Source organism: Pelmatolapia mariae, linkage group LG13, assembly GCF_036321145.2.
Source record: "Pelmatolapia mariae isolate MD_Pm_ZW linkage group LG13, Pm_UMD_F_2, whole genome shotgun sequence".
Taxonomy (NCBI): Eukaryota; Metazoa; Chordata; class Actinopteri; order Cichliformes; family Cichlidae; genus Pelmatolapia; species Pelmatolapia mariae.
In genome coordinates, this window is record NC_086238.1 from 25616816 (window position 1) to 25636819 (window position 20004).

A 20004-nucleotide genomic window follows, 5' to 3' on the forward strand; every position below is an offset into this window, starting at 1 on the left:
AATAGAGATAGCCTACATAGTTCATACATATGCGAGACTATTATGAGCCAATTAGGAGAAAGCATTAAATGAGCTGTGGGCCACTGCTGGCACTGTCATCACATTGGAGGGTCACTTTAGTGTTTAAGTAGTATAAAAACAAACGAGAAAAACCCACAAATATTTCAGAAAATGTACGGTTTTGTTTGTTTGCCACTGAATAGTGTTGGAATAAAGTGTGAAAATTATGAAGGATTAAAATATTCCAAGAGCTCAAATTACTTCACCAAAACATGTTTCAATCATATTTTATCAACACAAATTGCACAGGTTTATTGAATATGAATAACTTGTGTTAATTCAACTCAGTTGTTTAAGCTCCTGCCAAAGTAAAACATCTGTGTGCATTTAGTGTAATAAACTATTAAACCAGAATTACATATTAGGATTTAGCCAAGTGTTAGGATGTAATACAGAGTAGTATTTCTAGTAGGCTTGTTTTGATATGCCTGTTTTCATTTTATTTTCTAAATTTTAAAGAAGGCTTTAGAAAGGTCAAAATAAATCTTCTGTGAGGGCGTATCAGCTATTCTAACAGAATTCATTTTACCAATGCAAGGGTGCATTAGTACCTTGTAATACAACATATCTATTTCATAAAGGGCGAACACAAATGTCCAAAGAGACTTCCTGACAGCTGCCATTTTAAGTATAACCTCTGGTACGGGCACATTCAGTTTGCAGCAGCTATACAACAGTGGCCTCTAGACGTGTTTACACACTATGACCAAATCAGACAATGCAACACAACACGCAGGTCGCCCCAATGAATTGATTCAGCTTGTAGCAGTGACTTGTTAACTTCTCATTTGTCAAGCATATCTCCCGTGAATGATATGAAATCATTTAGAGACATAACATTGACATCACAAAGCAGAAGCTGCAATCAGTTTTTAGGAAAGTGAGTTTAATAGGAGTAGGTAAAATAATGCAGTAATTTCTTAGTTTTATAATCCCTTTATAAATCATGTTGGCTACAGCCTATTTAGCAGTGCAAAAGGAGCATCGGACAAACAAACAAACAAATAAATAAACAGTCAACAACAACAAAAAAGTTAGTACCCAGGGATAAAAATGTTGTGTATTAAAGGGAAACCTAATGGACAGATGTGATGCCTGAACAGTGGTGGCTTTAAGTGATGTATCAACTCAAACATGCATCCATGGTCTGTGTTACATAAGTACGATGATCGGTGGTGACGGTTGGCGCCGCTTTGGAAGCAGAAACTGTTGGTTTGAAAGCCTTCAGTGTCTCCTTGTGGCGGGACTCTTATACTGCACTGTAAGATGTCGAGCAGTGTCAGCCGTATGCTAGAAAGTGATACATTAAAATTCCTGGGGTCACCATGAAGAGCTTACTTCCTTTCTTGCTCAGTGTGTAAAATGTGGTACTTAATGGATTGAAAAGAAAAATGATGGCACCCTTGTAGTTCACACAAGTGGTGATGATTCAGGGTTTTAATTTGTAAGGTTTGAATTTTGAGCCATCATAAATTTTAAAAGAGGAAAGTATACTATTTAACATATGTTAAGTCAAAGCTAATATAGCTGCTCATATATAGCTACTTATAATTTGAAGAGCTGCCTACACCAATGAGTAGACTTCCCAGAATGGAAACAGCACTCTTTGTGTGGTTTGAGAAAACAGTCAACTTGTTAAGAACTATGACTGAGAAGGATGTGCCTGTGTACAGCAGCAGGCTGCCTTCCTAGAATTTGGATATCCCCCGTGTGCTCGTCTCTGCATTATGTGCATTACCTCTCTTGGAAAATTAAAACCACAGCAGCTTTTTATAGTTTTTTTCATTCACTATCAGCTTACACCAAAAGTCTACTCTGAAGAAGATTATTCAAAACATGCAACACAGAATAAAACAAGTTTAAATTAAAATTAAAGAAATCAAAATCTTGTGGACGTATGCCTTTTACATGTTGGCAAAATATTTAGGATGAGATGGAGATATAACACTCATGCACCCTGAAAATTATGAAGGTCTAAATATGTATCAAAGGGGCTCACTGAACATCAGTGGCTTTCTATGGGGCAAACGTACTTAAACCAGCCACTGTGACCATTGCGGCAGAGCAGAATGAATGATACTGATGGGGACTAAGAGGGTTTGTAGTTAAATTCCTGCTCTTACAGGATCAGTGAGTGTCTGTTTAAAGATTATTAACATACTTTTACATCACTATGGAACACCAGCATTTCTGCAGAGGACAGAACTCCCTGCTTTAATCTACCAAGATGCTCTGTGTTATGTTGTCATGGCAATATGAAGTCAAATAAATACAAATATACAAAAATGCACATTTAAAGGAGGACAAGAAGACAGGCAATTGGAAGAGCTTTTGAAGCAGGAAAACTTTTCTGGATTTCTCTTAATTTAACTGGAAATTTTGCGAATACAAGTCAAGAAGGAAACAAGGAGGCAGCTGGTTGGATTATATCTGAGGACAGGATGCATAAAGGAGAAGCATGAGGAGAGAGAAAACAGCAGAGCGATGGTGCAGAGCCAATCATGGATCAAGTCGAAGAAGCAAGCATCAAAACTGTGAGTAAACATAACACACAAAGAGTTAAAAATTACTGTGCTGATTAAGGAAACATTAAATTTGGTTAGTTTGGGGTCTGCAGCTTCAGGTTTGTGGATTCAGTTGGTCTAAAAATTAAGGAAAGACAAAAAATGTTTCTTTTGAAAGGTTGTTGGAGGATTCTTACTGTAAGAAATATCTGGGTGTGCATCTGCTTTTATTTAAAAAGGTTGAATTTTATTTCGTCACATTGGAAAGGGAAAATTGGAGGATCGGGACAATAATGTGGCCAGATTTACTGTTTCCTTAATCAGAACAATAATTTTGATCTGAACTAGAAATTGTAAAATGGGTTATTTTCCTTCTTCTCTACTGATCACTGTGTTAAATGTTGAGTTACTTGTCAGTCTACATTAATGTTAATGGTACTTTTAAAAAGTGCAGTTTATTCGTAATTTTGTAGAAAAAGGCTCTGCACCTGTGAAAAAAAACAAGTATCCACACCCCCAAAATCACTGTGGATCAGAGTAGCTAAGCCCTGGTTAACAGCAATTATATTACAGGAGATGAAAAATATTGGAATGATTGAAAGAAACAAAGATTGCTTTAGGGTTTGAAGATTTGACTTTCTTATTAAAAGAGACGAAAACTAATCTATGTGTGACACTGAGAAAAAAACTGAACGCTTAAAAGATCTGGAGGTCTGACTGTTGTTATACAAATGTGCAAACTTGTTTTAATGACATTAGAAAGAAAAATGGGATGTTTAAAAAAGGTAATATATAAAATAGTTTCTATATTGCTTGAAAAAATGATGTTGGTTAGCGCTGCTGTATTTGGAAAAATGCTGGCTCACCCCTGGTCTATACAGACAATAATCCCCTCACATATGTGATGAGTACTGCAAAGCTGAATGCAGTAGGCCACCGCTGGGTAGGTGAGCTGGCAGATTTCAGGTTTGATGTCAAATACAGGCCGGGGAAGGTGAACATCGATGCAGACTCATTCTCTCGGTTTGATGTCATATAGGCATACAGTATGATGTCATATATGCATACGGTATGATGTCATATATGCATACAGTATGATGTCATATATGCATACAGTAAGATGTCATATAGGCATACAGATTGATGTCAGGTCTGGCATACAGTGTGATGTCATATAGGCATACAGTATGATGTCATATATGCATACGGTATGATGTCATATATGCATACAGTATGATGTCATATATGCATACGGTATGATGTCATATATGCATACAGTAAGATGTCATATAGGCATACAGATTGATGTCAGGTCAGGCATACAGTGTGATGTCATATATGCATGCAGATTGATGTCAGGTCAGGCATACAGTGTGATGTCATATATGCATGCAGATTGATGTCATATATGCATACAGTATGATGTCATATATGCATACAGTATGATGTCATATATGCATGCAGATTGATGTCATATGTCACCACAAGCTCAGCATCAAACAGTGAATCTGAGAGCAACATATCAGCTGCAGAGGAATCCAGAGAGAGTCAGAAAACAAATACACATATTATATGTCAGAGCAACCCAGAGTTACCTCACCTGAAAGGGAAACTGAACAAGAACAAATTTCCTCTGTTCATTATCTCTCCTGTTTTACAGGATTGTAATCTGTGGTCACGCCCACTACAGCAAGGCCTGTAACATGAACAAATAAATACCACCAACAAGTGTCCCTAGGGGACTGGCGAGACTTTTAAGGCAAGTGATTACTTGCCAGGTTACCACATAGAATACCTAAGCTATTAACTAGCATCAATAAGTCAGTCACTAATATCCCTTGGCAGGTGATTAGCATCCCCTGGCCTAGTTACTGTCTAGTAACTAGTAACTATTTAACACCAATTCATATTATTTGTTAGATTCACTTTTCTTCTTACTTTAGTCAAAAGTCTGTTGACCTAAATATGTTCAAAGTTGCATCATCTTGATATTTACACCAGTGTTGTACAACTCTGAGTGCATTCTGCAACTGATGGGAGGGAAAGGACTCCTTAGCACGACCATTAGAAAAGCCCCTACAGCGCACAAGTAGTTTGGTGTTTAAGTGGCTCAGAGGATCAAGGACAGGAGCAGTGACAAAAGTTATCCTCTCATCACGGTGAATTGTGTGCGCCTTATACAACAGGACAGCAGGAGAGAGCTGGACCATTTTTGGTGCCTAGGTATTTTGTGCAGGCGAAGCAATGAAAAACTCACAACTGCATTTCTTAGTCTGACAGGACAGGATGATCACCCTGAGGCGCTTAAGAGAAGAAATCCAGACCCTTTAACGTTCAAGGAAATTGTGACGCATTAGTACAAACAAATAATCGTTAATAAATCAATATCAGTGACTTAAAATCACAGGAGATGCAGGATGAGTTATCCAGATTCATTTAATAATTAACCAACAAATTTAGATTGTCCAATTAATGTTGCTACTAATTCCCTGATTGATACATTTCTTTACATTTGCCCATTTTTTTGTTGATTCGGAAATAATTCATTGATCAAATTAAACTCCAATTCCTGCAAGCTTTGGCAAAGCTGAGCATGTTCGGTCTGTTGTGTATACAGTTGTGGCTCTAAATACAAACTGAAGTGGCAAAGTGCACAAAAGCAAACTTTGTACCACTGACAAAACATTAGACCACAACTGTATTCATAACTCAGGCTGACTCAGGCTCTGTTAGAGCTTCTGCTCTGTGACCCTGTTTTGTTTGGCATCAATAAGTCATTTGAGCCAGGGATGATTCTGAAGTTCCTCTAGGGCAGTGGTTCCCAAACTTTTTTTCCTGGGCCCCCCTTTGTTTTACAAGGGGGGCCCTTGTAAAACAAAGGCCCCCCCCCCCCGTGCGTGACGCACACGCACTAACACGTCCTCCAACCACACACACCCATATTTTGCTCCATTGCGGTTTACTTCACACCTCAAACATTTAGTAAACAATTAAGCAAATACAAGTAATCTGCAATAAATTACAGGCAGTAATAAAATAAACTATTAACTCTTTTATGCTACGTCCACACGTAAACAGCGTTTCGAATCACCGAAAACAGAGATTTTTTAAAACTCCTTTTTTGCGTTTACGTGTGGACGAGGAATACAGAGTTCGTCACGCAACGTCAAAGGTTTGTGCCTTTTTTCACGTCACGCTGTGCGCCATGTTATTGTTTACATGAGATGAATTGCAGAATGGCAGATAGAGACGAAATACTGTTAATCTGACTATCTGCAGTTTTTACACGCAGTTACTGTCCCTCCATTTACAAAGGCAGAGGTGTCACGGTGTGATTATTTTACATGTAATTGTTTTTTTTCCTGTGTAATAATATTCAACATTGCGATCAATACATTTTTCAAAAAATGCCTCTCTGTGCAAAATGGGTTTAAAAACATAAACAGCTGTGGGATACTGTTTGTCTGTGATTTGAACCAGGGGAACAAATCGTGGCAGGATCAGCCTGATATTATTTTTATCCCGCTGTAACTTTACTGTATAAAGAGCTAACATCTCCAAAATGTCAGGAGTAGTTAGTCATTACAACAAGTGTTTGTGAACTAAAAATCAAAAATGTGGGATACTGTTTGTCCGTGATTTGGAGAGCCCAGCGCGTGCTCCCGACAAAGGGAAAACCAATTCTGCAGGGGAGACCTACCTTGGCACTTGTGCAGGTGAAGCCAAAGGGAAGATATGCTTCACCATATTTTCTAGTCTTTGGCTTACAATGAAGTTGGTTTGGAAACATATTCAGCTATGCTTCATCTCCTGCTTTGCGTTTCTGTGGGCGCCCCGTGCTAGGAATAAGACACGCAGACTTAACATGACTGAACATGACGAACCGACGAGGAACACGTACACTGTGAATACATACAGAGGGAAAAGGGGACTGGAGATGAGACATGGACATAACTAAGCATAAGTAAGTAAGTAAGTAAACTTTATTTATTAAGCGCTTTTCACAGATAGACCATCACAAAGCGCTGTACATAAATATTAAAATAAACAATAAAATCAATAGACAATGTACACAATATAAAAGATCACATGTAAATAATGTAAAAATATAAAATATGAAGAGATCAACAAAAGGCTTGTTTAAACAGAAAGGTTTTTAACTGTTTTTTAAAACAATCCACAGAGTCAAGCAAACGTAACTGTAGAGGTAAATTGTTCCACAGCCTTGGTGCAACAGACTGGAAGGCTCTGTCCCCTTTTGTCTTCAGTCGTGTACGGGGAACAACTAAGAGACTCTGAGTCTGTGAGCGGAGATGACGAGCAGAAGTGTATTTTATAAGAAGCTTGGATAAATAATCTGGGGCCTGGCCATTTAGTGCTCTGTATGTTAAAACAAGAATTTTAAAGCGAATTCTAAACTCAATTGGGAGCCAATGTAAAGAATATAAGATGGGAGTGATGTGAACACGCTTGGTAGAACGAGTTAATAGTCTGGCTGCTGCGTTTTGTATTGCCTGGAGGCGAGAGAGAGATGATTTATCCAAGCTAGTAAACAGGGAATTACAGTAATCTAAGCGTGATGACACAAATGCATGAATTAGTTTTTGCAGTTCAGCTGAGGAAACCATATGTCGCAGTTTAGAGATGTTTCTTAAATGATAGAAACAGGAACGAGACAAAGATTTTACATGAGAGTCGAGGCCCAGAGAAGAGTCAAACATTACTCCGAGATTTCGAATATTTGACTTGACAGATGGACAGAAAGAGGCAAGAACCTGACTAATTTTAGAATGTAGCTCAGGAGGAGCTATGATCATGGTCTCGGTCTTGTTAGTATTTAGAACGAGGTAGTTGCTTGAAAGCCAATCAGAAACCTGGGTTAAGCACTGGACTAGGGTGGACAGCCTATCCAGCTGGTGAGGCTTAAAAGACATATGGAGCTGAATGTCATCAGCATAAAAATGATAAGACAGGTCGCTAAAAGATTGAATGATACCAGCTAAAGGAAGCATATAAAAAGAAAATAGTAATGGACCTAAAACTGAACCCTGTGGGACCCCACAGGTCAGGGCAGCAATGTCAGAGGTGAACCTGTCAGTCCTAACAGAAAAGGTCCTGTCTGATAAGTAGGAAGAAAACCAGTCTAGGGCAGAGCCAGATATACCAGCCAGAATCTTGAGCCTGTTAAGTAGGATTTTGTGTGTCAAAGGCAGCACTAAGATCAAGCAAGATGATCACAGAACAATTCCCTGCGTCAGATGCCATTAACAGATCATTATAGACTCTTAGGAGAGCGGTCTCTGTAGAGTGCTGCTTTTGAAAGCCAGACTGAAAAGGGTCAAGGATGTTTAGTTTACATAATAGAGACCTGAACTGGTTTTCAACAATTTTTTCAAGTAATTTACTTAAAAATGGCAATTTTGAGATAGGTCGGTAATTACTAGCAGAGCTAGGATCAAGGTTCTGTTTTTTTAACAGAGGAGTTACCTCAGCATGTTTAAAATGAGATGGAACACAGCCTTGCCTCAGTGAACTGTTGATGATGGATAGTAAAGTGGGGCCAATGCTGGTGATAGACCCAGAGAGAACAGAGTGAGGTAATATATCCACAGAGCATGAAGAGGATTTCATTTTACCTAAAACTATAATTAAGTCATTTAGTGTGATTGGAGAAAAGGAGGTAAATGATCCAAGACAGCAAGGGGTGTCTTCATAAGGGGAGGCACTTGAGGAAATTTTAGATTTCAAGTCCATCACCTTATTTACAAAGTAATTTAGGAAAGTATTACAATCTTCATCAGAGAGCAACAGAGCATGCTGGGTTGGAGGAGAAACAATACTGTTGATGGTATCAAATAGAATTCTTGAATTATTTTTATGGCGATTTATAAGATTATTGAAGTAAGAGGATCTGGCCTCTTTGACTGACTCATTATATAGGTAAAGTAGTTCTTTAAAGTGCTCACGATGGACAGTCAGACCAGTGGACTTCCACAGACGCTCTGCTTTTCGATAGGATCGTCGAAGACCACGAGTCTGATTATTTAACCATGGTGTGCGTGAATTAAGAGAGCAATAACTGCTTTTGAAAGGAGCAACCTGATTTAGAATGGCAAGACAGTGTTCATTAAAAGAATTAGTTAAAAGCTCAACCTCATTAGAAGAACTTTTAAAGTTAAAAAGAGAGGAAAACTCAGAAATTGTAGAGTCCTCAATAAAGCGCCTGCGCCTAATAGAACCTTGAGGGTGGGACTCTGAATTAACAGATACAGTAAAAGAAACTGACTTATGGTCGCTAAAAACAACTTCATTTAAGTTCATGTGGTCAAGGGAAACACCACAGGTGAAGACCAAGTCCAAAGTGTGCCCAGCCCTATGAGTAGGCCCTGCTACATGCTGAACAAAGTTGAAAGAGTCCATAATGCTCAGGAACTCCTTAGTGGTGTTGTTTGTTGAGTCATCCACATGAATGTTGAAATCGCCAACAATGATAACCTTGCCCATTTTAATGGTAGAAGTTAAAAGGTCTTGTAGGTCTGACAGAAAAGAAGCAGCAGACCCAGGTGGACGATAAATTAAAATGCCGTATATGGGCTGTTCTCTTCCAATTTTTATCATAAGCATCTCAAAAGAGTTGTAGCAGCTTGAAGAAATCATCTGGCATAAGAAAGTCTTTTTAAAAATTACAGCTGTTCCACCTCCTCGTCCAGATATCCGAGGTGCACAGAGAAATGAGCAGTCAGCGGGACAAAGCTCTAAAAGATGTGAGACTTCATTCTCACGTTGCCACGTCTCAGAGATAAACATGAAGTCAAGCTTCTCGGAGCAGAACAAGTCATTTAAAATATAAGACTTATTGGCGATTGAGCGGGCATTAATTAACATCCATTTAAGGCTGCGACTCACCAGGACAGGGGTAGAGTTTCCAAGGAAAGGGTCCGCGCTATGCGCTAAACCGCGCAGCAAAACAGGGTTCCTGCCGCGTTGAGGCTTGGGTTTCCATGCTTTCAGATGACAGCCTGGGTGGTACTCATGGTGGGTTGTGGGGATTAATCCGGTTCCGACAAGTTTCAGCCGAATCTCACCGGTAGCAACCCAGGAATAGAGCCCCCGAAGGTCCATCCCAGATAGCAAGACGACATTGAATCTATGTTGATTTTTCATCGAACCGTCGTATATGGTCGGGGTTGAAATGCCAATGTTGTAACAACATTGAAATACTGTGGTAAACCGACGGTCTTACTATAGAGACGTTGTAACGATGTTGATTCACCGTTGTTTTTTTGTCATTGATATTTGATCTATTTATAGTCGACCAGGTGACAACAACAACGTCGAGAAAACGTCTATTTATAGTTGACGATCATTCGGCTCCGGTCACCATCAAAAACCATCGATTTGTAGTTGAGCATTAAATTGCATTGCAACTGATCGGGTATAAAGTACCAGAGAAAGTAGATTTATTGTTCATTTGTTATCAATGCCTTGGTGTGGTTCACCAGCTTTAAAAAATCGTGTCTACGTGCAATTTATGTATAGTTGACCGGGAAATTAAAGCAGCGATCACTTGGACTATTCCACAGCACCCCTCTCACATTGGTACACCCCCCCCCCTCCCCCGGTATTCATTGTCTTCTACAGTAGAGCGGGACATTTGATTTACTCTCAGCGGAATTGACCGGAGAAGGCATCAGTTCATGCACTGCACTGGCCTGCACCACGATTAGTATAAGGTAAGAATGAATGATTTTTTTTTCCTACTCGTTATTTCCATGTTTGCATTTGAATAACAGTAAAAAAAAAACTTGTTAATGTTGTACATTAACGAGTTTTTTAAATTGTGTCTACTTCTTACAATCTGGCAACAAATAAATTGCACTGCGGACAAAGTATATCAACAAAGAAAACATTTTCGTTTCATAATTTCTTCGTTATATTCCCTTACAAAGCTAGCTTTAACGCTTCGAGGTTTCCTTTGTTCTTGCCGTCGCCTCGGCGCTTGACCCAGACTTTCGTAGTTGCTTAGTACTACAAAAAATTCTAAATCTGTGATATATGATTGATAAACGTAAAGTTAACTGTCTAAACGTGTTCAATGACTTTGTTACTTTTGATGATTGGAGAGCACTCGCTTCAATTCGCACACGAAAACTTTAGACTCAGTTTGAAAGCTCACGCAGCATGCGTGACTGTACGTTGCACGCTCAACTAACTTTACGTTGCACGCGTACATGACTTTCCGTTTGTGCCTTGAATAATGAATAAGGCTACGTCCACACGTACCAGCGTATTTTTGAAACCGCTGATTTTTCTATGCGTTTGCACCTTTTGTCCACACGTAATGTATGTCTGGCCATACATTGTGTTTGTATTTCCAGGCACATTTCACGAAGCAGAACGCAGTCTTCAGAGATATCCACGTGAACGCTGTGATACGTCTGACCTTCAGTCCGAAGAAGAAACTCAGACCAGTCTTAAAAGAAAGCACAAGTAAAACCTTTTTATTCACAATAATATCTTTGATTGTTAAGAATTTATGATCTTGTCTTTTATACATATCTGTGGTGCTTGCATACTGCAATATTGCCACATAATATAGTCCAAAAAGTGGAAGTTTGTAAACTTTTTAAAAATGCAAAGCCGTGTACACTTGTGCACTTCAAAAATTCATTGTATACTGTACCTTCTTGCACGTCTCTGTTTCCTGTGTGTGTTGTTAGAAATCAAACTAACTTTAGGAAACAATATGCCAAAAGCATATTTACAATTACTTAAGACCGTTTTTAATTTCTTTTCTTTAGACCAAATCCCCTGTACACATATACGGACTCAGAGGATGAGCAGCCTACAAAAAAACGGTTTCCCCAGGCCCCTCGAGTGAAAATACCAGGTAATAAAATACTGTCTAGTGTCTGTGTACATATCTGTGTCTGACACAAGGAAACTTTTTTGACAAGTTGTCTGTATTCTTAAATACTTAAAAAATTATCTTTTTCTAAACAGCCCTCATCACTCCGCAGTCTGCCCCCCAGCCCACTGATAGCAACCATCATAATGCCCCACCCAGCTTCCGGCACCTTTCGCCACTCCGGCACAAACCGACACAGCTTTGCGATCTCGCCAGCATGCAGAGTCTGATGTCTTCCCTATAGATGGTATGCTTTTAAAAAAGCTTTAAAGCTGCATCACAATGTCATTGTACTCTTATCTAAAAAGAAAACCCAATTTATACTCCTGAATGTCATCTTGTTGTGATTTTTTTTTCTGTAGATTCCAGAGACTCTGTGAGGCCACTATTACAAGGCAAGTTTGAAAATCTTGGAATTTCACAGTTTACATGGTATAACAAATATATGTGACAGGCAAAAACTAGTAAACACTTTTAGCAGTTACAAGAACTAACAAATGAATATCCAACAAAAGTGAATAGAAATACATTGCACTGCCAATACTTTGGTTTATTCTTTGTATGACTTGAAAATCAGGCTTTAGGGAAAACCAAATGACATGTTTCTATCATCAATTACATGAAGTAAACACACAAGCACTTGCATACACATTTAAGACATGAGACACGCTAATTCCATCTCATAAAATATGTCTATAGGTGAGACGCTTTGCGTTGATTGGTGCTGCTGGACCACACTGGAGGTGCGAGTCCGCTGTGTAATGGTTTATGCCATTACAAAGGAGCTGGCCTCTGTACTCAACTGGGCAGGGGAAAAAATACCAAGGACCAGACAAAGCAAAAAAGGGCATTTAAAGAGACAGCGCTGTGTAGATGCATATTTGGTAAGTTTTAACATTTATTGTAGTTTTATGAGCCTAAAGTGAACAATAAAGGGATCAATTGATGTGCTGGGTGCATTTCACATTTCCTATGTCTGTTTTTTGCTATATTACTTTGTCTTTCTTAATAACAAGACTTTCATGTCCGGTTAATCTGGAGATGGAGTCTTTGGTCTTCGGCTTGTTTTGTCCTCGGGTTGTACACTTTGTACAGCCCGACGACCCCATGTTTTCTTTTTTTTTTTTTAAAGGATACACGGCACACCATGCTAAGACATATCACATTTTCAGCTTATAGCTCTTTGGGAATCATATGCGGCAGTTTGCTGATTTCTGCCTGGTGACTTTCATGTTTATCAGCCTAGGAGTTTACATACTTTCTCCCTGCTGAAGACAATTAACAAGAGCTTATTCATGTGCTCTAATTCCCTTTTTTTGTGTGTGTGTCTATTTTTTGTCCTAGATGGCCTGGCGCAGCAGGTAGGGGCGAACTCTATGTCTGAGTTGGTCTTTGCTCAAGCAGTCCAGAAATGGCTCAGATATGCTCCAGATCGTACGGGTGGCGCGCAGGACACACATCATCCATCCCCATCCCGGAGTAAATAATAAAAAGTGACGTGAAACATAGAAATGTAAATAGGAAACTTTGTCTTTTAATAAAGTATTTTGCAAATGATACATGTCTATTGACCTTTTTTGGTTTTTTTCAATAAAAAGCAACTGTGCGAAAGAGGTGGAAAATCAATACCATATCTCAACAGTGTTTCAATGTCAACAGTGTTAGAAAATATAACGTCGAATCAATGTCAGGTTTCAACATTGATTCAACATCAAAACCTGACGTTGTTTCAACGTTAAAAATGGGTGCAAGAGTGATGTTGGGTCAACGTCACACTTCAACGTTGCTTCAGTGACGTCGCCTGATATTGACTCAACATTGTTTCAATGTTTCCTTGCTATCTGGGATCTCTTTCCGGAGACGACGGAGCAGGACGTGAAGGCCGGCTCGCTTCCCCCGCTTTCTCCGACGAGGCCTCTGAAGCAAAAATGAGCTAACCGGCAAGAGTGGAGGTAGACCGGGTGTTGCGTCGTGTTCTAACGGCGGTAGGAAAACAGCCTCGTTTCGTTGACTCTGAAAGTTATCCATTGCAGATTTGATCGCTAGCAACGCATGACGATCATAAATCCGAAGGGAGGTTACACCAGAAAGAACAGTAACAAAAACACTTGCATAGCATATAAAATAAACAAACACTCGGACGAAGGCAGCGGCACAGCCAAACACAGGCGCCATCTTGACCTTCATCTTTTCCGAACAAACAGCTGTTAGACTAGGGCATAAATAGAACATGAAGGCTGGGGGGGGGGGAAACACACGTGACAGAAGGAATGGGTCACAAAACATGTTTACAAAACATGTAAACGAGAGGAGGAGACGGGAGAAAAAGACTTTACTGAAATACATGAAGGGCAAGGGCTGGGGCAGCCAACCAGTCAGAGACAAAGAGCCACATCATACACCTGGGCACACATGAACATCACCCATCCCTTCCTCTGTCCTGCGTTCAGTTTAGGGTATCGAACTCAGGACCCTAACCTCATCAGGCCGGGGTCTTTGTGTGGAGTCTGCATGTTCTCTCCAGCTTCCTCCCACAGTCTAAAGACATGCAGTTAGTGGGGTTCTTCTCGCGCCGTTCGCATTCACACAGAGATGCATTGAAGATCACCTTGTGGTTAGTGCCTTCTATTCGATGTACAGACTGAATAATAACACCTTCTAATTAGTATGCAGCCTGTTCTGTCTCCTATTGGTGCTTTTCCTACGAGTAATCAGTGCTTCATGGCTTACTAAGCTTAACTTTTTTCACAACATTGATAACAAACACACACAAAACAACAACAACAACATATCTTATCTAAAAAAAACTTGATTGGACCACAGTTTTGATGTTCATCCTACATGTTTATTGAGATTGTCTAATGTCTGCGACGGTATCTTCTCCCACGTCTGCGGACACCGGAGGCCTTGTGGGGTCTCCTGCGTCTGCGAACGGGGCGAGAAGACCTCGCGTGTTTGCGTCTATACCTGCGTCGTGGCATTGTCCAAACGGCGGTACCTGCTCCACGTCACGGGTTCTATTTATGGACTCACCTGGCAACTTTAGTGATGTCACTGCTGATGTTGTCACTGTTGGTGTGACCACATGACTCATTCATGCCATCTAAATTGTGGTGTAATTATGAGGTCACAGGGGGACGTGAATTTATTCACAAAGTTGATAGATAGTTTGGGTCATAACTGAAAGACACAACGATGCAGTCAAATCATTTGGAATTAAATATCTGTAAATTACAAGATTTAGAGGGTTCTGACATCACATCCAGTCTCTCTGCTGTGATTTCAAATATCAATGCCCAAACCCCACCACCGACAAATAACACAGAACACGCAGCCAGTGACGCACCAAACACACACCACGTTTAGTGACCAATAAATCAAGCGCCACAGGTGGTGTAAATGACAGATCAGGGATGTGTAATAATGTTGATTTTTTTCTGTTCTTGTTCCTTTTTACCAAGCTGGGTTTGTTTGTCCTTGTTTCCCTCTCCTGCAGAGTTCCTCCTGACGGAGTTCATAAGCCAGTCAAAGATCTGCACGTCACAATGGACTGAGATGTCAACTTCCTCCCACCAAAAAAAAGAAAAAAGTAAAGTCGTCATGCAGCATGAGGACAAAAAGTCATACTACAGCTACTGCACCCTCTAATTTATTAGATTCTTTCAATTATGTGTTTCATAGGGGCCTCGGAGCACTTCTGCAAACACAATGAGCTGTGCTGGAACTTACACCATCATGTAACCCAAAAAAGGAAATCTCTTATTCATAAAAAGAACAAAATGTTTGCTTTGATTATTCCTTGAGAAACTGAATGTCACGGTCCTGGGTCGATGGCCCAGTGTTTTCTGTTTTGTTTTATTAATCTTTGATTTCTTGATGTGTCTTTGTTAGTTCTTAGGTTTTGGTTCTGTGTCCCCGCTGTTCTGTGTTGGTATTGTGCCTCTATATAAATAGCATCATAATTTCATATTTTGTCAGCACTTCCTAGTAGTATGTAACTACACCATAAATGTCAGGGTTTGCGTGTTGAGATATGAATGGAGGACCCAAGATGCAGGCACTGCTGATGTGAGTGAGCTTTATTCATGGAGAGTGACATACAAACAAAGGCGAGGGAGGCGAGAAACAAAACTAAGAAAACCTAAACTGGGAAAGCTGAGAACCAAATAACAAACCTGGACACGAGGGAATGGAGTTAAAACACAAAGGATGACAAGCAGGAAAAACAGCATGGAGGAGCACAGACGGACCAGTAACACACACAAGAGGACAAATGCTATAAATTAGTGAGGGCCCGCTTGAAGCTGACGCTCCGGCGCGTGTGTCAAAAAACACCAACACACCGCTTCAGAAGCACTCTGTCGATGCTTGATTCGTTTGGCCACAGTCACGTGATCAGTGATGTCCAATTGTGAATTCCACTGTGTAGAGTGGGCAATCATAATGACGCAGTTCAGTTTTTTTGTAGATTCAAGCTGCTCTTCATATTTTTGACCACCAGATGTCACCAGAGAGGACTGTGTTAAAAAGCTTCCAGTAATGAATCGTTTTTCAACACAAGCTTCAATGCTTCAGAAAGCTTTGTTTGGCCATCACTACTATAAATACACACAGAGGGAAACGAGGAAACTGCACACAGGAGGGGGACACAGCTGAGCCTAATGAATCTGACGAGACTGAGCTGAAAGACGAGATGGATCATTCAAGTACTGTACATGATGTGGGTAGATGCTGTACGTTTATGGGCTGCAGGAGAGGCACAGATTAGGGTATTTGTGCAGACGAGGTTGTTTGGGGTGCCTGCGTGTTTGCCTGCTGGGCCTGAGCGAGCCTCTCATATCTGTGGCCCGGCGGTCTCTTCTCTTGCTGAGGATCTTAACGTAGTTGGCTGGGACGAGCATGTGGTCTCACCGTCTACACTGGCCAGGAGCCAGCCACGCACACGGGGCTGTAGCTCTAAACACGAGGGAGAGGAAAACACTGTGATAGATGTAAACATGGGGCACGCTCACACAAAAGAAGAGCCCTCATCTGTTAGTTGTAAGATAAGGAAAACAAAAATAGAAGGTTTTGGGTCAAAGCACTCAGAATCAAATGTCCCGCAGCCAGTAAAAAGCTCATCACCTTTAGGAGCGAGGTTGAGCATCTCTCCAGCTCGCATAGAAAGCTCCTCCTGAGAAGCAGCTGTCAAGTCATATTCTCCTCTGGCCACCACGTGGTCGTCCTCCTCGCTCGCCCAGTTAGTGTCTAAACCAAGCAAGGAAACTGAATGAAAGACATTCATAATTTTAACTGGTCTTAACCAAAAACAAGTCCTTCTGCTTTTCCTTACACTTGTAAAGTAACTAATGGCATATGGAGCTATGGTACCCAATTTATTTGCCACAGAGTTACACAAAGGCACATATGATGTCATACAAGCAGACTCATCTTTACACGTGTACTGCAGCCCTGAACATTACCAGGTTCAGATTCTATTATCAAACTTTACAACAGCAGCCTTAATTACTTTTAATTCAAAACAATTAGCACCTGCAGCCACTGTCCTGTGTTGAGTACACCTCTCAAAACAACAAAATGTACTCATGTGAATATGTGAGTGCTTGCTGTTCCATCTCTTCCACCTGCTGCACAAACCTGCTGGGGGGGACGTCTTCAAGGTGTGGTGTGTGTCTGTATCCTCCCAGGCTGTAGCCACCACAGATGGAGCTCCCATAGAGGCTGTAAGAGGGGAGAAGGAGCTGTTGGATGGACGGTAGGACTGCTGGACCTGATGAGGGGGCACCGGGGGTGCCATCCTGGGCAGGACAGAAGAGCCAGCAGGGGTGGAGGAGCCTGTAGCTAATCCCAAATCTGTAGATCTGTTTGGTGACAACATAAAGATAGAATATCAGTAAAATCCACCCATAATTCATTGCAACGTTAATTGAGCAAAGCATTAGTTCAGAAACGTCATGGAGTCAAGCTAAACCACAAACTGAATGAACAGCTCATAGAGTGGCTCTCTTCCACAGCGTGTCCTTTGTCCTTTCTCCCTCCCCTCAACCCCAGCCAGTCCTCAGAGGCTGCCCCTCCCTATACCTGGTTCTGCTGGAAGTTTCTTCCAGTTAAAATGGTGGTTTTCCTTCCCACAGTCACCAAGTGCTCGCTCAAAAGGGCTTGTTTTGATCATTTAGTTTTCTCTGTATTACAATAGGGCCTCCACCTTGCAGTGGAATTGAGTCAACACTTCCTCCTGCCTCATCTCCAGCTCTGCTACTCTTCATCTGTACAGACTGTGGAAAATACACAATAAATTCACCATCAACCAGCAGCTAGCGGCAACTTTTAGCATGGGATGTTTTCTGACATGAGCTGACATTATGAACCAGTCAACACACCTTAAATATCATTATCACAGCTCTGATTGTTCAGCTTCTCCAATCTGATGACTAGGGATGGGTATCGTTTAGGTTTTATCCGATACCGGTGCCAAACCGGTACTTTTGAAACGGTGCCGGTGCTTAAACGGTGCTCGAACCGGTGCTTAAAGAATGGAGAACACAAAATTGGTCCAAAAACCTCTCATGTTCAGCTGTTTTTTGTAAAAAGATAACAATGTTAGCCTTTTCTGCAGCTATAGGGCATATATGGTATCACTCTTGGCTGGAAGCAGTGCTTAATCAATGGAAAAAACACAAAATTGGTCCAAAAACCTCTCATGTTTAACTGTTTTCCACTTTTTCTTTGTGGTCATTTTGGCCTTTTTGGCCAGGGTGAAGGGAGTATCTGCCATCAAACAAGAAGACAGCCGCATGTAACTACGACGGTGTTTGCTAGTTCACCTTACGTGCATTAATTTAATAACGTGGTTAGCCTACTCAGCGTAAATTACACATGAACAACATTAAGCTACTCACGCAGAGAAGAACGGCTGCTGCTGCCATCGTCATCCTCATCATTTCTGCTACACTGGCAGGGCTAGGGGCCAGGACTCTACTCTTCGAGTTTTTGGGGGATGTTGCTAACTCCGGGTCCGATAACAGGCACCACACCCGCAGTAGATGTGCTCGGTGTGAGGTCTCGCAGCAAGCTATCAAATACGGTGCATTTCTCGGCTTTAAAAAAAAACCGCTATGCGTCGCCAGGTGTTTCATCAGATTTGAGGTGTTACCTCCTTTGACAGTATCACAGTATCAGCTTAAAGCACTTGTTGCAGGCTGCTGAGTTTGCATCTTTTGCTGCGAAGTACAGCCAGACTTTTGACCGCTTCGCCTTGGGCATTTTTAATCTGTAGCTCTGCTCTAAAAGAACGTACGTACCTGGGCCCGCCTACTATCCTCGGAAACGTAAAACGATTGGCTAGAATTGGCTCAGGAAAAAAAAAAAGCACCGAAATAAAGCACCGAAATGTGCGCTGCTTTTCGGTCTGGTTACTACCGTTTATGTCAGACACCGGTACCCATCCCTACTGATGACCATATTCTCTTAACCTTAAAAAGATATGTTGATATGTCCAAAAAAGATAAAGATGTGTCCAGATTTAATTCCATTTCCTCACTTAAAGTGGAAAAAAGTGTCAGGGTGGGGGGACTGATTGAACTGTGATTGTGGAATTTGCCTCACACAGGTGCGTTCACTATTGCTTGTTTGAGAATACTGCTGTATATATACAAATGCTGACTGCATAAACAAACTGTTGTACATATATTTTTAGAATTATCTGAATATATTAAGAAAAAGACAATAAAAAACAATGACTTGCAGCATCAAGCGGAGGACTTTAATCTTCTCTGGGTCTTGTTTACAAGTTTGGGGACAGCTGAGCAGAGGACTGACACATGAAAAAAATGAGCTTTCTCTAAGGGTGTTGCCTCTCCCTTAAAGACAGGCTGAGGAGTTCAGCTACTCAAAAGGGGCTCAGAGTAGAACTGCTATTCCTTCACGTTGAAGAGAGGCTGATGAGAAAAGGAGAAAGAGGCCCCAGGGCAGACCCAGGACACTCTGGAGAGGCTATATCTCTCAGCTGGCCTGAGGATGTCTTGGTGTTATCCCAGAAGAAGTGGAGGAGGTGGCTGGGGAGAGGGAGATGTGGGCTTCTCTGCTTAGGCTGCTGCCCGGGTAAACCAGTCCTTGATAAGCAGAAGAAAATGGATGGATAACAATAATAAGCAGAAGAAGCTAAAAGACACAGACACAAATTTAAAATAAAACATTATTAATTATGAATTGAAAGATATAATTATTCAGCTATATAATAACTCAGCTTATAAATATACATGTAGGCATTTTTTTAAAGTAAATTATCGGGCAAAGGAACTGAGTTTGTTGGCAAACAGCAACAGGAAGACAGCAGCTACATTTTCTTCTGAATTGACAGTTAGCAAGTACAGAACAAACAGAAATGCAATTACAATATTTATTTTATTAATTTAACTTATTACCCAGAACTGCAACAAAACAAACAGACAAAAAACGCTCAATTAACAGAAGAGAGAGAAATCTAGCGAGACACTGACTAGGAAACGGCCTCAGAGGACCAAACTAGCAGTC

The 20004-nt window shown here is 40.8% G+C and overlaps 2 long non-coding RNA genes across 3 annotated transcripts; one reads left to right on the forward strand and one right to left on the reverse strand.

Annotated features, from left to right (window-relative positions):
- Positions 1-10188: 10188 nt before the first annotated feature.
- Positions 10189-13029, forward strand: LOC134640233 (uncharacterized). 2 transcript variants are annotated; one of them, XR_010573920.1, is made up of 7 exons: positions 10189-10297; positions 10943-11054; positions 11366-11454; positions 11568-11719; positions 11835-11867; positions 12172-12356; positions 12817-13029. It is a non-coding gene; the product is annotated as an uncharacterized LOC134640233 (long non-coding RNA). The 2 variants fall into 2 exon arrangements; XR_010095422.2 differs by lacking the exon at positions 10189-10297 and having other exon boundaries at positions 10692-11054.
- Positions 13030-16360: 3331 nt separating this feature from the next.
- On the reverse strand, positions 16361-17133 carry LOC134640205 (uncharacterized). The gene is made up of 3 exons (XR_010095418.1): positions 17110-17133; positions 16597-16719; positions 16361-16428 (listed from the first exon to the last, which is right to left on the reverse strand). It is a non-coding gene; the product is annotated as an uncharacterized LOC134640205 (long non-coding RNA).
- Positions 17134-20004: the final 2871 nt, after the last annotated feature.